The 16,602-nt window shown below is 47.0% G+C and overlaps 1 protein-coding gene across 7 annotated transcripts in view; it reads left to right on the plus strand.

Annotated features, from left to right (window-relative positions):
• Positions 1–16,602, plus strand: part of HDAC7 (histone deacetylase 7) — a 1,864,336-nt gene that overhangs the window by 1,648,789 nt on the left and 198,945 nt on the right. The window lies entirely within an intron of this gene.

Raw genomic sequence — 16,602 nt, forward strand, 5'->3', positions numbered from 1 at the left:
ATGTGTTTAATACAAATTGGGGGTTTAAAAAGCCTCCTGCCACGCCCCGCCTACCGCCCCACCCATATTTTCTTTTCGGCCCACTATAGCCATCATGCAAGGTACTTTGGCCCTCTGTCAAAATCAGTTGTGCACCTCTGTATTAGACAGTGGAAGCTGCCAAACTCTAATGAACCATACATCTCTGAAGGACATGGCCCGACCGGCCCATGAGACTGTAGAAGCGCCCATACGTCTCGGGAGGGCATCTCCATGCAGTGGAATACCCTATGTGGAAGCTGCAATACTGATGCTGTCCATCTTTGAAGGTCATGGCTTTGCAATGAAAGTTGCCCAGCCAGCCCTATGAGACAGTAGAATCTGCCATACTCACACTGTACGTCTCTGAAGGTCAGGTCCATGCAGTGGAACAAGCCTGGTCGTCTCCATGAGACTGTGGAAGCTGCAATACTGATACTGTCCGTCTTTGAAGGGCATGGCTATGCAATAAAAGTTGCCCACCCAGCCCTATGAGACAGTAGAATCTGCCATACTCACACTGTACGTCTCTGAAGGTCAGGTCCATGCAGTGGAACAAGCCTGGTCGTCTCTGAGACTGTGGAAGCTGCAAAACTGATACTGTCCATCTTTGAAGGGCATGGCTATGCAATGGAAGCAGAAAGTATGGGACTGTAGAATCTGCCGTACTCACTCTGTACATCTCGGAAGGGCATGACCAGTCAGTGGTGCAAGCTCCGTCCGCCCTACCATACTGACTCTGTGCTGAAAGGTGCGTCCATGCAGTGGTACAAATCCGGGTTGCCTCCATCAAATCGTCCAACCTGCTCTACTCTGTCTGCTATCAAGTACGTTATGCCAAACCTGCCTTATGACGTAGTAGATGGCGCTGTGTGTTTGCTGGACAACAAGGGAGATCTGACCTGCAGAAGAACTGAAAAGGTGCTTTTGGTGAATACTCTTGAGCTGCCATACATGCCCGTTCCCTTCACCTCCGATGGTGTAGAGCTTGCCATGCGAGCACTGTGGTGCAGTGACCATGCCCCAGGTGCAGTGACCGTGCCCCATATCGATTTGCATGAACTCAGCACTGCAGTTGTCTCCTGACCAGTGGTACTTGCTGGGTTTATTCAGTCAGAAGCCTTTGTAATGTGTCATGGTAAAACTGTTCTTAAGGCCAGGACGATGTAGTACCTTGCAAGTACCTTGCGCATATGACTTGCGGAATGTACGGGATTCCGCATGCCTGCCATGCGCCTTCTTGAATCTGCCACGATACCTTTCTGATACAGGATTCGTCTCCGTTTGTATCCCCACCAAACTGTCCATGCCTCATCTACAGAAGGTTCTGGACTGGTGTGCCGCGTAAACGGAAACGCAGTCGAATTGGCTGTCGCAGCCCGTGTATATAGTCCATGTTTCTGACAGAAGGAAGAGGAAGAGCTATTTCTGAACCGAGTGCTTCTATTTCACCATTCTCCGCCCCTCCCCCTTGCTAACACAGTTCTATCTATAAAGCCACGAAGGAAGTAGCTATTTATATGATGTGCCTTAAGAAATAGAGGAACTGAAAGCCAGCTCGTGTGAGAACTAAATCCGTCCATTGGCCCTTGTTTTTGCAAAGGGCCTCCCTTCCAGATCCTCCCAGCTCGGGCATATGAACGCATGACCACCAAAGCAGAAGCAGTCACTGGACAGGCCTGCTGAAGTCTAGAAGGAAGCACCTCTCCCCCAGCTAATGGGTTTTATGAAAGCATCTTGTGAGTTCTGCCCGCAGTGAGGTTCTGACTGCGCAACTTCCTGTAGAAAACCCACCGATTATTCACCACTGACGCCTTGGGCCATGCAGGTCGAAAGAAGCCGGCAGACTGCCTTGTCATGTGGGAGCCTGCCTGGGAAAATCAAGGACATCTACTGCACTCTCATGACCTTAGCAAAGACGGCTTCTGTAGGTGGGACAAATGCATATGGCGCAACCCAACCTCGGGGCGCACTGGATCAGGCTGAATCAGCGGAAATGATGCCCAACCATATGCAGGCGACACCCGATGGGGCACAGCGGGCTTAGCAGATGGAGCATGATGACAAAAATAATGTGGCCGGAACAAGCTGCTTTAAAACACAGTGACATGAACAACTGAAACATTGTCGGATGATACCGAACAATTGATTTGAGCAGCTGCCGCAAGACCTTTCATTGGCTTTGAATGCAATAGAATACGTTGGTAGCCGCAAACTGGTTCATGCTGCCCCTACAGTTCAATTACTGAATGCCTTTTGTGGGCAAACCACTGTCACAATTGGGTGTGGCAGGGATCAAAAGCCAGCCGAGGATCAAAAGATTCACGGTCACAATCAAGTGTGACAGGGATCAAAAGACAGTCAAGGATCAAAAGAATCAGTCACAAAAAGGCATGACAGGGATCAAAACCCAGTCATGGATCAAAAGAATCGCTGTCACAAAAAGGCGTAAGAGGGATCAAAAGCCAGTCAAGGATCAAAAGAATCACAGTCACAAATACGGCATGACAGGGATCAAAAGCCAGCCAAGGATCAAAAGAATCCCGGTCACAAAAAGGCATGAAGGGGTTCAAAAGCGAGTCAAGGATCAAAAGAATCATGGTCACAAACAGGTGTAACAGTGATAGAAAGCCAGTCAAGGATCAAAAGGATCACTGTCAAATTCTGGTGTGACATTGATCGAATGCCAGTTAACGATTTAAAAAAAAATCACTGTCACATTCCGCTTTGGCAGTAAAAGATCAAATCAGTTCACCCTGGTTCCTTTTCATAAATGATTAAATGACTTGCTGCTGATCCACCTCATGACAGTGGTGGCGGAGTGTGCGGTCTGAATAGAATGCATGGAAGAATATTGCATGCCATGCTGAGAAGTCCTAATAGAAATAATCTTGTGTGTCCAACTGGAATTTAGTTATCATTGTGTTCAGGCTATTCCTGCACAGAAAACAGCCTCGTGCAATCTTGCGACTTGCTTCATCTGGCATTATAGACACACCTAAAAATGAGCTTGCTGCTCTGCAACACAAAAGGTTGCAGAAAACTGAAGTCAGCCGCTTGATTTGTAAGAACTATACATGTCCTTGCACTGAAACGTTCCAACAGTTGTGGCTTATGTATACGTATTAGATGGGTATTTGCCACGCACTGCTGTCATACGCCCAAGAGCTTATACCATTTTGCAGCTGTTGCCATCTTTTGCACAGTAAGTACCTTTTACAGCAATGCCTGGCAAATGCCTATTCCGGACCTATATGAAAGCCCACACTCTCGGCTTTGCCTTTTCTTGTTCATGTTTGGTGTGGATCCGAGAGTAAAGAATGGTGTGCTGTGATCCTAACTCCACCCAGCATCTGCACCAGCCAATGCTCTCAGAAACCTACGCTTGCTCAGCCATATTGTGCCACTTATTGCAGCCATGCGCTTTTCTTTCGCATGGCACTTCTGGTATTCGTTTTCAGAGAACCACACACCTCGGCAAATGAACAGGCACCGTTTGGGTGCCCGTGTCAACGTTCAGGGGGAGTCGGAACGCAAGCATCGTCCCAGGGGTCACAGTTGATCTTCCGTCATTTTCTTACTTCCTCTCATGAGGAAGGTCATCTCTCGTTCTTCTTGACCTTCCGGCTGCCTTGGATATTGTGGACCGCTCGATTCTTGGTTCTTCTCTCTTCTCTTGGCATGCCTGGTTTCTCCCTGTCTGGGTTCTCGTCCTATCGTACCACCTGCAGATATGCAGTAACATGGGCTGGGAACAATTTTTCCAATCCTCCCATTTCGGTAACCCCATTTATTTCTGGATGTTTATGAGCTCTTAAGCTGTGGATGCTTTCTCGCTCTCTTCAGCTTAATCCTTCTAAAACTGGCATTCTTTTCTTTCCTGCCTTCCCCTTATGACTGCTCTCTTCATCTATTTCCTGTCATCCAGAACATTCCTTTGTCTACTTCCATAATATAGGTCTTGCATTTGATTCTTCCCTTTCTTTCTCTCATATTTCGGTTCTTGCTTGGGTCCTGCAACCATTTACTCCAGAATATTCATAGAATTCAACCTTTTCTTACTTTATCAGCTGCCAACACTTTCCCCCTTACAATGCTTTTCGCACATCTTGTCTACTGTTCATCTTTTCATGTGGCACTTCCAGCCAATGCGCTTGCTCCTCTTCTGTCCCGCTCCCCGTCTGTAGCCACACTTCATTGTATTTTAGCGCATCTACGATTCTTCTCCCATTTATCTTTGTGTTGAGTTTATGTTCCTACTGGGACACTTCGCTGGTCTTGTCTTTCTTTTGACAGTTGCTCGCCCTCCCTCTAGTTTTTGCTCGTTCACACTCTTGCCCGGAAATGCTGCAATCTACTCCTGTTCCATGTTTGTTCTCATTCTACTTTGGCTGCTTTTCCTTCTTCTCTTAAAACTAGTCTTCTCGCTTCTTCCTGAATGAAATCTTTCTTCATGCGTCATCAGGTGTGTAAATCTTTTTAATTCCTTTAACTGTTGACTAAAGTTGGTACAGCACACTGGTGAAATCACTCGATAAATTCAAATAAATACATTGCTTTGCTCATGATCCCTCTGTAGGGAATGGGCCTACATGTACATCTGTGTTTCAGCCTTTTGTTTCACAGTTGTTTGGAATACATATGTATTTGCATAGTTCTTTAAAAGACATACCGGCAAACATATTTCGGAGGACATGCTGGTTGTGGTGGGGAGGAAAATATCGGGTCTGGTGAGACAAAAGGGACAAGAGGCGGGGAACAAGAGCAGAACGGTAGAAGGCTGACCAAGGAGACAAACTATTGGTTGTCATTGGTTAAAGGCTTGCAGAGAGAGGCGTTCCTGGAGTCATTTGATGGAATTCACATCAGTGCTTACCCCTTCAAGGTTCAAATGAGTAAATATACTAGGTGTTTCAAATGTTCTCTTAAACCTTTATTTCTTGATTCCTGGAATGACTGCAAAGTTGGTTGTTACTGAACCGAGGGCCCTTTCGGAATGTAGTATCTGTTTTTGGTGTTCTGTTGTGCCCTTGTGTCAGACTGTTTCTGGCCAGGTCACATGATGTGGTGGTGCCTAGCACAGACACACTGAGAAGAGCTCCCAGGGTGTTGTCCCAATTCAGCTAAATGTTCTCAGGATATCATTCTTGACCAACTATAGCGTGCCACTTTTTGTGGGCAAGGGCCTTTCTTCTAGAGGGCACTGCACACTTCTGCAGATGAACATGCACATGTTGAGTTCCCAGGCCAAGCTGTGTGTGGTATCAACATGCAAACATCTTGCCTGGGGTCAAAACCTGAAGGCAACTATTGAGGAGCTTCATAAGTGTAGTCATGCATTACAGTCTTCGCTACTACTCCTTCACTTTTCCGCTGCCTTTGTTATGGAGGGCCACATTATTCTTTGTTCTTCTCTCACAGTAGCCCAGCAGCTCCGCTTTATGTATGAGGATTGCCAGCAAATTGCAATTAAGGATAAGCAGGTAGCCTCGATATTGCACCTAGAAGACAGTAGCGCAACCCGTCTATCACGCTTAGAAGATGCTTTATGATACCTTCTTTATGATGCTTAGAAGATGTATTATGGCAAACCGGCTGGTGCGCCTAGAGGACTGTCTCACACGGACAACCTGATGAAACAGTGGCATAAACAACAAAGATCCATCCGAACCTCAAGGTACGGATAAACTCACCACTTCGGTGGTCATCTGCCGCTGCCATGGCTACCCACCCACACGCATCAGAATGCAGCGACAGCCTATGAAAAATTCAGTCTAAATGGGCACATAACGTTCGCCTCCATTACACCAGACTAAGCCTCAATGCCTCTGCCATCAGAATACAGCAACGACCTTCAACAAAAACGTGGTCCAGCTGGACACATAAAGAGTCTCTTACACTTGCGCACTCTCCTAATCTCCCGCAGCACCCTTCCACATGCCTGATCTTCTGGGTTGCTTACTGGAGCCCAGCCAGCCCATCTAATTCCTTATGTTGGCCAAATGCACACACACATTCTAAGCCTTTTCTAAGAATGTTCCCATACTCTGGAACTTGGTTCCGAGGGCATTCCCAACGCAAGCACGTTGCGACCATATTACTATGAGAAGGCGCTATATAAATGACTACTACTTCTCTTAGCATATCTGGTGTCTCTCTGTCCTGGTTCTCATTTTATGTTTTTGTCCGCACATACGCAAGGCGTGATTAAACCAAAATTCAATAACCAATATGGATGCAGGAGACATCAACATCCATTAATATCCTGACACTAGAACAGTACTGCGATCCACGCACAGTTTTTTCCTGTGCCTGCTGACTGCAACACCTAAGATGGCGACAGCTGAGCTCTGGATTTCATGACATGTAACCGGCCGAGTCTGCTGGAAGCCCTTGGTTGGCCATGATGTGGATGGTTGAGCATAGAACACCTGGGAGCCGGCACTCCAATTGGGAGTAGGGAAATCACACAAGTGTGTAGCTCACACTGCAAAGTGCTTCTTGAACCAGCAATCTCAGACAACCAAGATGGCAATGCCTGAGACCCTGAACTGAGTTCGGGCTGAGGTTAGTTCCTACTGCAGAACTATTGGATGCCCTCAGACCCGGGGGAATACATTCATAACTCTGTCTCCCATATTTCTTTTGGCAGTGGTAGCCCAGATGCCAAGTGGGATGCTTGCAATGCTAAATTGTGCATCACACTCCAAATGATTAGCTGTGAAATTTGGTGGTTCTGTTGTGGTGTGGGCAGTTGTGCTCTAAATGGAGAGTGTGTACCGGAGCCCTCTGCTATTTCAGCACTGAGGAAACCTTGGATTTCTCTGACACTCACTGTGTATTGTACAATCCAGACAAAAACAAAAAAAACAAGCCGCTAGGAGTGTTCACTTCCAGCAGTTTGCGTACCAGGAAGGAACAATGGACACAAATAGTCAAATATTCCCTGCCAAAGCACGCACAGTGAGGAACAGCTTATCACTTTCAATGAAATACTATCTGAGTTAATGGCGAGCCGTAACAAGCTGTCCGACCAAATGGATTGCATTGCGTCTTGGATGGACAGTATCCAGGTTAAACTCTCTGAATTTAAAGGGCACACTAGGGCAGTAGAAGGAAGAAAGGACACAGCAGAAATGGATCTGCCCAAACCTCATAAGGATCTGACATGAATGGGAAAACAAATCCACAACCACCAACCCATAACTGTTGGCCTGAGAGAGCTCAATGTTAACGTTGTGTTAGAGAATACATGGGAGGGGAACACTCTGAAAAGTTGGGGGGTCAGTGTGGGAAGGAGGGTAGAGGATTTCAGCATGCTGACTACACAGTGACTAAGACAGGACTGGCTCGTCCATAATGGGTGTTGAGACATGTACCTGCCACTCATTCTGGAGGAGCCGAGCCAGCCCAGTGAAAATAATGAGTACTCCCTCAGCTGCCACAAGCAGCTGAGGGACCTCTTCTAGGCTGGCTTCAACTGTACAGGGAAACATGTTTTTTCTGTGCCAGTTCGGTACCCCAGCGTGCATGCCCGATGGGCCATGCAAGGTTGGGGGTGTTTTGCTTCTCGACCACTGCATGGCCGATTGGGGATGCTAGCTGGGGTACTGCTGGCCTGAATGTGTACAGAGCGCCCACCTGTACCTACATGCACATTCAGGGGCCCAGGGGCAGCGAGATACAGGCACTCCAGCTCCACCTTGTGTGCACAGGACCCAAGAAGCTCTTCCTGTTTCTGTGATGCGCAGGAGCTTGAAGGCCACCATGGCTGGTGATGTTTCCAGTCTGAACCGAGGCTGCAGATAAGAAAAGAACATGTATGTATGTGTATGTATTGTGAGGGGTCAGAAATGTGAGGCGGGCAACTTTTAAATGATTTCTCAAACGTTGCTATTTTATTAAAGTAGAAGTTTCATCAAATGCCTCAATATCCCCACTGTGTTGAGGATTTCCTTGCCAATCAAAACTAAAGGAAGACACCCTAACATTGGATATCTGGCCCTCACACTTAAACATCAAATACATGAAAATAATATGTGGCAATAATCAGTGACATCAACAAGTGATACTTACAATCGTTCTTGTAACCTGGGTGAATTCCCCTTCCCCAGATTTCAAGGTCACTTCAGTTCCAATGTTCAACAAAAAAGAAACAAGGAAATCCGGATTTGTTAGAAAGTCTCAATTCAGTTCTTGTTTCTGTTGTTAACCAAAGTTTAAACACCAGAATAACTCCTCTTGCTGGAATAAAGACTGTCCACGCTATCAGTGTTATTTCCAGCCAAGATGCTCTGCCACAACTTAAAAATTTCCAAAAAGAAACCAGGCAGTACCTCGTTAGATTCCAATGGACACTACCTGTGGTAATGTCTGACTGAAGAAATATCAACCACTGAAAGGAGCTCCTGCTACCAAGAGCCCCCCACTGTCACTGCGGCAGTGGAGCTGGAACCTCTTGGGGGAGTCACACAGCGGATCCGCTTCAGGAACCCACACCATGAGACCAGCAGCAAAGATCCAAAGCTCACGCTGAGCCTCATATTATCACCTCTGCACTCACCACGACCAGCAATCATGAGCATTGTGCCTTCCCCCACCTCCTCCCCAATCATCACTGGGCCCCCCGGATCACAGAGTACTCGCCCTCATGGCCCTGAGTACTCACGGTTTCATCCATGAGATCATGCTCCAGCATGGAGGCAGCTGGGACTCCTTGACCCCAAAGTCCAGGAGCCACCCGGCACTTTGTTGGGGGTGCTGCTCTGTTCCCCATATGCATATTTCTACAATAATTAACATCTTTTCTCAAAAGAGAGACATGAGACAAAGAAACAAATATCCATCAGGAAACCATGAACTGTGAGTGCTGGAAAACCCCGCCGTGGGAAAGCGTTACCACAATCCCAAACTTTTACCCAAGGGGTCCCTTGAATTCTTGAGTCCTGTGATCTGTTTTACTCCAATTTTCGGTAGTTTTGGGGGGGGGGGGTTCTTGTTGGGTCAGTGTTATTCATGGTATTGCCATAGAATTCATGAGTACTCTTCTCCCAGCAAGAACAGCCCCAAACTACTTAAGGGGGCAGTAGCACAGATCACAGGACTCCAATAACTAAAGGTCGTGAGTAGGGCCCCATACAATATCCAAGAAATCACAAAGCAAACATCCCAGGAGCACATTGACTGCCTCAGCTCCCATCAATCACAGATAGCTAGGATTATCAATGCAGCAGCTGTGGGGGCAACAAAATGCGATGGGGCGTCCCGCTCAGCAATGCGCTCCAGTAAAATATAGCGTAATCTAAAACAGAAGTTCACAGGACCATAGCTGCACATCCTGGTAATGGAAGGGCTCCAGTCCATCAAACATCCTAGGATGCTATCCCTCGTTCACGCCGACCCCCAAGCTGCAGTACCGTTGCTCTTTATTCTTGGGACCCTGATGCTTGGGGCACCACTGCATGGTGCGGCAACCAAACAAAATGTCCCTGCAGCCCACTGAATGCAGCATAAACAGCCGCTCCTTTGCAGCATGCATTGCATTGAAAGCAACATTGCTTGCACTGCAGACCGGTGACATCGTCCTGCATCCACCTGCACTTCTACCTGCATTGCAGAAGCAAGAGCGTAGCGTGGATGCACTGCGGCTTGCGTTACAGTAGTTCCACGCTTCTGTTGCCCTTCTACCTTCACCACGGCAAGCCTGTCTACGGCACAACCCTGCCATCCTGGAGGAACGGCAGCAATAAAGTACTCTCTAGCGAGTTGCGGTCGGCGTTGCTGTACTGGTTCTCCACAAATGCGCCAGCAATGCGATAGTGGCAGCCATATGGCCCAACTACTTGTTATTAGTGCAGGCTCTACCTCGTTCCATAGACTATACTCTAGAATGTGTTTGACTATTTTTAGTCAACCTAAATTCCACTTTTCTCTTTTATGTGAGGTCCCCGCCGTGCGCCCGATGGTGCCCCATTCCCACACCACCCTCTCTAGTCCACTACCCACTTACACATATATACAAATATACGTCTATGTATTTAGTCAAATTGCAGACTATTGTATTGTAGTCTGTGAAACATGGGTCTACCCCAGGACACGAGCATTGAAACAATGTGGAGCTCCTACAAGATGTTGTGAGGTGCCAGACACAGGGGGCAATGGGCGTCCATGCCAAGGTGCAATGGGTGCTCACTGGCCCGCAATGCATGTTCAGACAGTGCATTGCCATATGTATAACAGAAGCAAGCCCCTAGAAATAGTTTACTAAAGAAACCTGTTTATTCCTCTTAGTTATAGGTTAGTAGCATGGAAACATCAGCTGCAGAGAAAGACCCCCCCACATGCTCACCTAAGCTGGACCCTCTGCACCTCTAAAAGTGACTGCAGGCATCACCCACGTGGCATTCCAGCGGCATGCATGATCACTGCGGTGCCCCACAGCATCATCGTGCATCCCATTTACAATACGGATTGCAACACTTCCCTGGGATCGCGGTAGTGCCATTTGTGGTGTAACACCTGTTGGGGTCAGAGTTCTTCATCATTTTCCCATCTCTGTGATTGATGACGTATTACTTTCCTGAAATAACTGACGCTAGACCAGACCCCCGTTTTACTGAGCAATCGTGTTCTGCTGCCACTGCGCAGAGTTTTGGCCTTGATCACCCGGCTACAGGCCGATACCAGGGATCGGCCAAGGAGCCTGCTGGCCCCGGTCTACCGCCTGCAAACTCTTTCCCATCCCTTTGACCAGAGAGCGCCCCAGCAATGCCACCTGAGCACTCTGCTCCAGGTGGCAAGATTTGGAGGCAAAGTCCCTCTTGAAATGCCCTTAGGTGATGATTTTCCTAACAGCCTCTGCTAGAAACAATGTAAGCAAAATGGCGGCGTTTCAAAATCTGAATGCCCCCAACTGTAGCTCACGTCTGTACTCTCTGCTGAAAAGTGTGTTGGGAGTTGCAGGCGGCACTCTCAGAGTTGTCCATTCCCATGGCCTTTGCAAGTGCTCAGCTGCTTTTGGAGGTATTTTACAAAATTAGAGACCCTCCTAATGTCTCTTTACCTTGTTTTCAAACCTTTTTTCCTAGATCCGTTAGGCTACTTTAATTTTACGTAACGACTTCGTCCATTTGAAAACATTCTAAAACGGACACATGAAGTAATCGTGCTGAGAAGTAGAAACGCGCCTTTTGCTTCTGAAATTTGCTATATTTGAATCCTGTCATCACTTTGACGAGGCACCTTAAGTGCGCAATGTCCAATAGCTCTGAGGAGGAAGCGCCGAAGGGAACTGACTAACAGTGTGCTCAGTCTTTCCGGCAAAAGATGTGCTGTTGTAACATGGCGCACTGAACACATCTAATGCAGCTCCGTGGCTGGCATAGGCTGCGGTTGAGGAGGACTCTGTCACTCAACAGACTACAGTAGTTTCAGAGCCGTGCCGTCAGACCGGTTTGATTCCCAAAACACTTGTGTATAGGCGCATTACAAATGAACAATAAATAAATAAATAAAATGCCTTGCAGGCAGGTTGAGTAGTTCAATACTGTAACTGTCCTCGGTCAGCTGAGCAGATTGATTCCCTAACCTCACAGAAAAGGGCAGATGCTCACCTGGGAACTTTGATTCTATTAGCCAGAGTGTTGGTGTAATATCAGCCGTGTGTGAAAGAATACATACATGCCAGTGTAATGACCAGTGGCACATACACAGTGTTATCTAAATTACTGTCCTTAAAAAGATTTAGAACAGTGACCAGTTTTCAAAAGCATAATGGTAAAAGCCAACAGGTTAATTGACTCTGTTATACAGCTAAAATGTCTTCCAGCCGCTTGCTTTGTTTCAAGAGAGCAAAGTGCAAAGCAAATGTGTTCAGGAAGTGCTTGTGCGGGTCCATGTTGCAGCTGTTAGATGGTGTTACATCTGACTCCAGTTAAACCATTAGTGCTCGCCAGATGGCACACTGCTCCTCTCGTTGCACCATATCTTTTAATCCGGACGCCACCCTATTGTCTGTGTTTAATAACTTTTGCTCCCCTGTAAACCCTCCCATACTCCTCCACTGGTCCACTTTTTTAAATTCAAGTTCTTATGCAAAAACTCTAAATTATTCTTCACACCCATCAGCATCAGTTTGTGGGTTGGGCCAGTGTGCGGCTTTATTTGTAAAATGGTTCTGACTCTCATGTTACTTTTATGGAATGTATCCATGACCTGATTGCCGCAAGGTCAAAGTGCTGAATGATGCTCCTTATTATACGTTGAGAGGTGTAAGTGGCCATAGATGGAAAACATGACATCCCTTGTTGTGCATTGAGTGATATGCCTTTCCAAGCGTTGACTGGCGGTCCTAGCCATGCATCGGGACTCATCCCAGAACATGCATTGATTGCAGGCTCTAGAAGGCTCTAGATTGCTGTTGTGACATGCTGTTTTTGACCTTCATCCACAAGCAATGGTGACCCTAGGAGCAACCCAAGCCTAATCCGTGACACTGTCGGGAAACCGGAGCCTGACGACTGGGCCCCATGAGGACAGGAGAACAGGGTTTACACTGACAGACCACTGCGCATGAGACCGCTGCGCGACACTGACCTCACCGGTCTGTGTAAGTGCCTGGCACGGATTCTGGACCGGCCAGGAGTCTTTCACGTACTGAAGACCAGAGCCTGGCACTTGTCCCACCAATCACTATCATTAATGTTCCTTCAACTCCGGGCAGGACCTGGGTGACTGCTTGCGCCTCCAAAAGAATAATCTTTCATTAAAAAAAACCTAACCCACTGGCTTTGACGATGCTTTTCGTGTTATTGCGCCGTTTGAGGAATTTTGTTTCTCTTGCTATGCGGGAAAGTGTGTTTTTAATTGGTTGATCAATGGGGCATTTTGATTTTCACACTCTGCAAGCTGCAGCTTTTTAATGACTTTCCTCTGAAATGTAAACATGTCATTTGTCTTACATCCGGGCAGGTGCTGTCTGTTAAGTTTGTCCTTCAGGCTGTGTAGTTGATTTCACTCATCCGGCTGTCAGGGGTACTTCGATTTGTTTGGTGCTGGAGCACCTTATCCTGCACACTAGGGAAGTAGGATTGTCTCATCTTGTAGACTAGGGAAGGTTCTGAGGACTGGTTGCAAGTGGACAGCAGCTGGCCTATACTCATCCCTCAATTTATTTGTTTGTTTGTTTATTTATTTATGTATGTGTATAGCGCTGCAGCCCTCAGGCATCAGAGCGCATTACATGAAGACAGGGACATTTAGAAACAGGACAAACGTGAACTAGTGTGTTCGAGCTAAGGCAGAGAGGTGGAGTAGCCTTATTTGAAGAGAAGGGTTTTTAATGTTTTTCTAAAACGGAGGCAATTTGTTTCTACTCTTAGGTCCAGGGGTAACTTGTTCCACTTGGTAATGGCCTTTGGGGCAAAGGCCCTGCTCAGTCCGTTTGTTCTTTTTGCAGGAATGACGCGCATGCTGGAATGACGCGCAGGAGTCCTTTGTCTGTACATCTAAGGCTGCGACCTGGCTCATACCAGGAGAATTGCTTCTTAAGATATGCAGGGGCATTTCCAAATAGACAGCGATGGACCAATATCAAAGATTTAAAGACAATGCGGTCTTCTATGGCAAGCCAGTGTAGTTCTCTTCTGTCGACAGTGATGTGCTCTCTCGTGGTTTTACCCGTAATAGTTCTTATAGCATTGTTTTGAAATACTTGGCACTGTTTTAGGCAATTGCCGCTGGCTCCATTCAGCAATGCCTTTCCGTAGTCGAGCCGGGAGAGGATAGCGGCCCTAGTCAATTCCACATGCTTATTAATTGTTAGTGTTTTAAAACTGTAGCGAGATCATTGGGTGTCCCACTGAGATAGCGGTTCCTGATCTTCCCTTCAAAGCATTGCGCAACTGACAAATGCAGATTAGAAAAATGTGATGATTGGTTTTGAATGAATCGTCAGCACTCTTGTTCAGCATCACTGTTTTTTAATGAATGCAACCTCCTATCCATTGGGCTGGAGGAGCGGGTGAAAGGGGGCATGGGGTGTCAAGAGAAGGACGGGAGACTGCACAAGCGTTGTGTTAGATGAAAATAAAGCAAAGCAGCTGCAACAAACAATAGTTTTCCAAAATGGGTGTCGTGTTTTTGTATAATTGACCTTTTTGTAGGCAGAGGCCGAATTGTTGTGTTTGGGTGTGCAGCAAACATTGCAACTTCCCAAAGAGAGACTCATCTAAAACCAGCGACTGATAGATGGAAATGTTGATTGAAAGTAATGCTCCCTGCACAGAATCTGTGGAGATCACGTCTATCTAGAAAGGTGCATTCTCTGATCTTTTAGGAACCTGGCGGTCCGCTCCTTCGTTCATTCTTTTCAGAATAGTAAAAGTACGGCAATAGGCTAGGCTGCATAGCATAAGTGCAGTTTCAACATTATTCTATATGATTATAGCTAGTTATTAATAATGACTAATTTGTCATCACAAAATTAACCATTTTGTCCATACAACCTTATACTACAGCACAAATATACCTAACTCTCTGCAACCGTGTACATCCACGGGGTCGCCCGCTCTGCACACCTCAGAGAATGCGGCCCTCCTGCCCTTGCGCGCACCGCAGAGGATGCGGCCCTGTTCCCCTGCACACGCCACAGAGGATGCGGCCCTCTTGCCCTTCCACATACTGAGGCTCGAGTCATGGGAGAGGGACTTTCAGCAGATGCAGATGGCCGCTCGGATCCAAAGTTGATATCTGTGGCCAGTATAGCCTTAATGACAGACCGTGCCAACATTAGTCCTGCGACCGTGTTTAACAACGGAAAGGATCTTGCACACTAACCGCGGCCATTCCACAGATGAGTAACTCGCAGCTGCTCCTCAGAAATGGATGAACGGAACACCTAATTTGGCCTAGATCGTGTATTTTGCCAGTGCCTCCTCGCACAATGCATTCTCCTGTGGTGTGCCCTATACAGTATTGGGGGGGACCGAGAGATTGGTCCGTAAATTACTTGGGACATTTGATGACTTGTGCAAGGGGGCTCACAGAAGGTGCTCTTCAAGCTCCCAGGTACCTCAGAATATCAAACCCTTGTTCTTTTGTTTTAAATGTATTTATTGATCACAATTTGGCACATATACATTTTGTAACTACTGATTATTGAAAACGGGGTGCTCCAACATGAGCACCATGCTTGCACATTCTAGATCACTCGTGGGAAGTTCAGCAACATAAACTCTTGGTATAAGTTAAATGTGCGTAATGCTCCATATCACAAACCCCACAAAGCATTATTTAAGCACTAAGGACCCAATTGGGGGGCTTTACCGGCTGCTAACGGCCCGGCACCCAAGTTATTGCTCAGCCTTCACACTGAGCCCCGTCGCTGTTAGCATCTGGTGAAGCCCCCCCAAACATGTGCTTATTGCTATCAGCGCCCCAGGTTTCAAATCTGGAAACCCAGAGTACTAACTGCAATGTATTTTGTTTGAATGAACGGGACTTCAGTCAAACAAAATACTCACCTAAAATGGCCGTAATTGAGGTTTATGTCGAAATGCCCGAAAAAAAAAGGTCGAAATGACCAAAAGTTCTAAAAATGCTACCACCAAAGGATCGAACACCAAAAGTCCGATCCTCTGGTGGTAGCATAAAAAAAAAACGGGGGCTGCGGGGGTGTCCCCCGCATTGCCCGCTCACTATACTTTATGGTATAGTGAGCGGGGGCTGCGGGGGACACCCCAGCAACCGTCCGTTTAAAAAAAAAGAAAAAAAAGAAAGAAAAGGACCCTGCAGCGCCAGTTCCCAATTACAGAAGTGAAAAGGAACTGGCGCTGCAGGAACCAGCGTGAAGGTGAAGGTAAGTGGGGTTTGTGTATGCTGGTGGTGTGGGTGTGGTTGTGCTGAGGGGGGTGTGTGTGTGTGTGTGTGTGTTGGCAAATTATCGGGGCTGAAATGTCCAAAAACAAAGTGTTCGAACCTTTGGTAATTCAAACATTTCGTTTTCGGATATTTCAGCCTTGATAATTTCCCCTTCGGTCAAATCACTGGGATTCGTAATTGATCTAGAAGGTGGGGCTCCATACTGAGCCCCTCTTCCATTTCAACGGCAGCCAGCAGGGACATGTGTCGGTGGCAGCAGGGGGCGCTGCCACTGAATGAATCCGAGTTGGCTGAGGTGTGGGACAGGGCCAGCCACACAAGGGGAAGGGAGGAGAGAGCGAGGGAAAGATGGCTGGGCGGGGAAAGCTGCAATCTGGCTGCTCCGAACGCAGACTGAGATTGTGGGATTCAGCTTGCAATCCACGCAACCTGATTGGTTGCTTCTCCTGCCAACGGTGCTAGTAAAATTGATTTCAAAAGTATATGATTTTGCAGGCATGGACCATGCAAACATTGTGCTGCCATTTGGAGACAAAAGGTTCTGGAAGCATTTGTACCTTGAAGTAGATGTGACCTCATTGGTGGCCAAACATCTCTCGGTCTTTGTTTCGGGGATACCAAAGTGTTATAGATTTCTTAATGATAATTGTAGCTGAGCAGGTCTTGAAACCACTTTTCATGGATAACTTTGATTTACCATTCCAC

This window comes from Ambystoma mexicanum, chromosome 3q, assembly GCF_040938575.1.
Source record: "Ambystoma mexicanum isolate Mex_15411 chromosome 3q, UKY_AmexF1_1, whole genome shotgun sequence".
NCBI lineage: Eukaryota > Metazoa > Chordata > Amphibia > Caudata > Ambystomatidae > Ambystoma > Ambystoma mexicanum.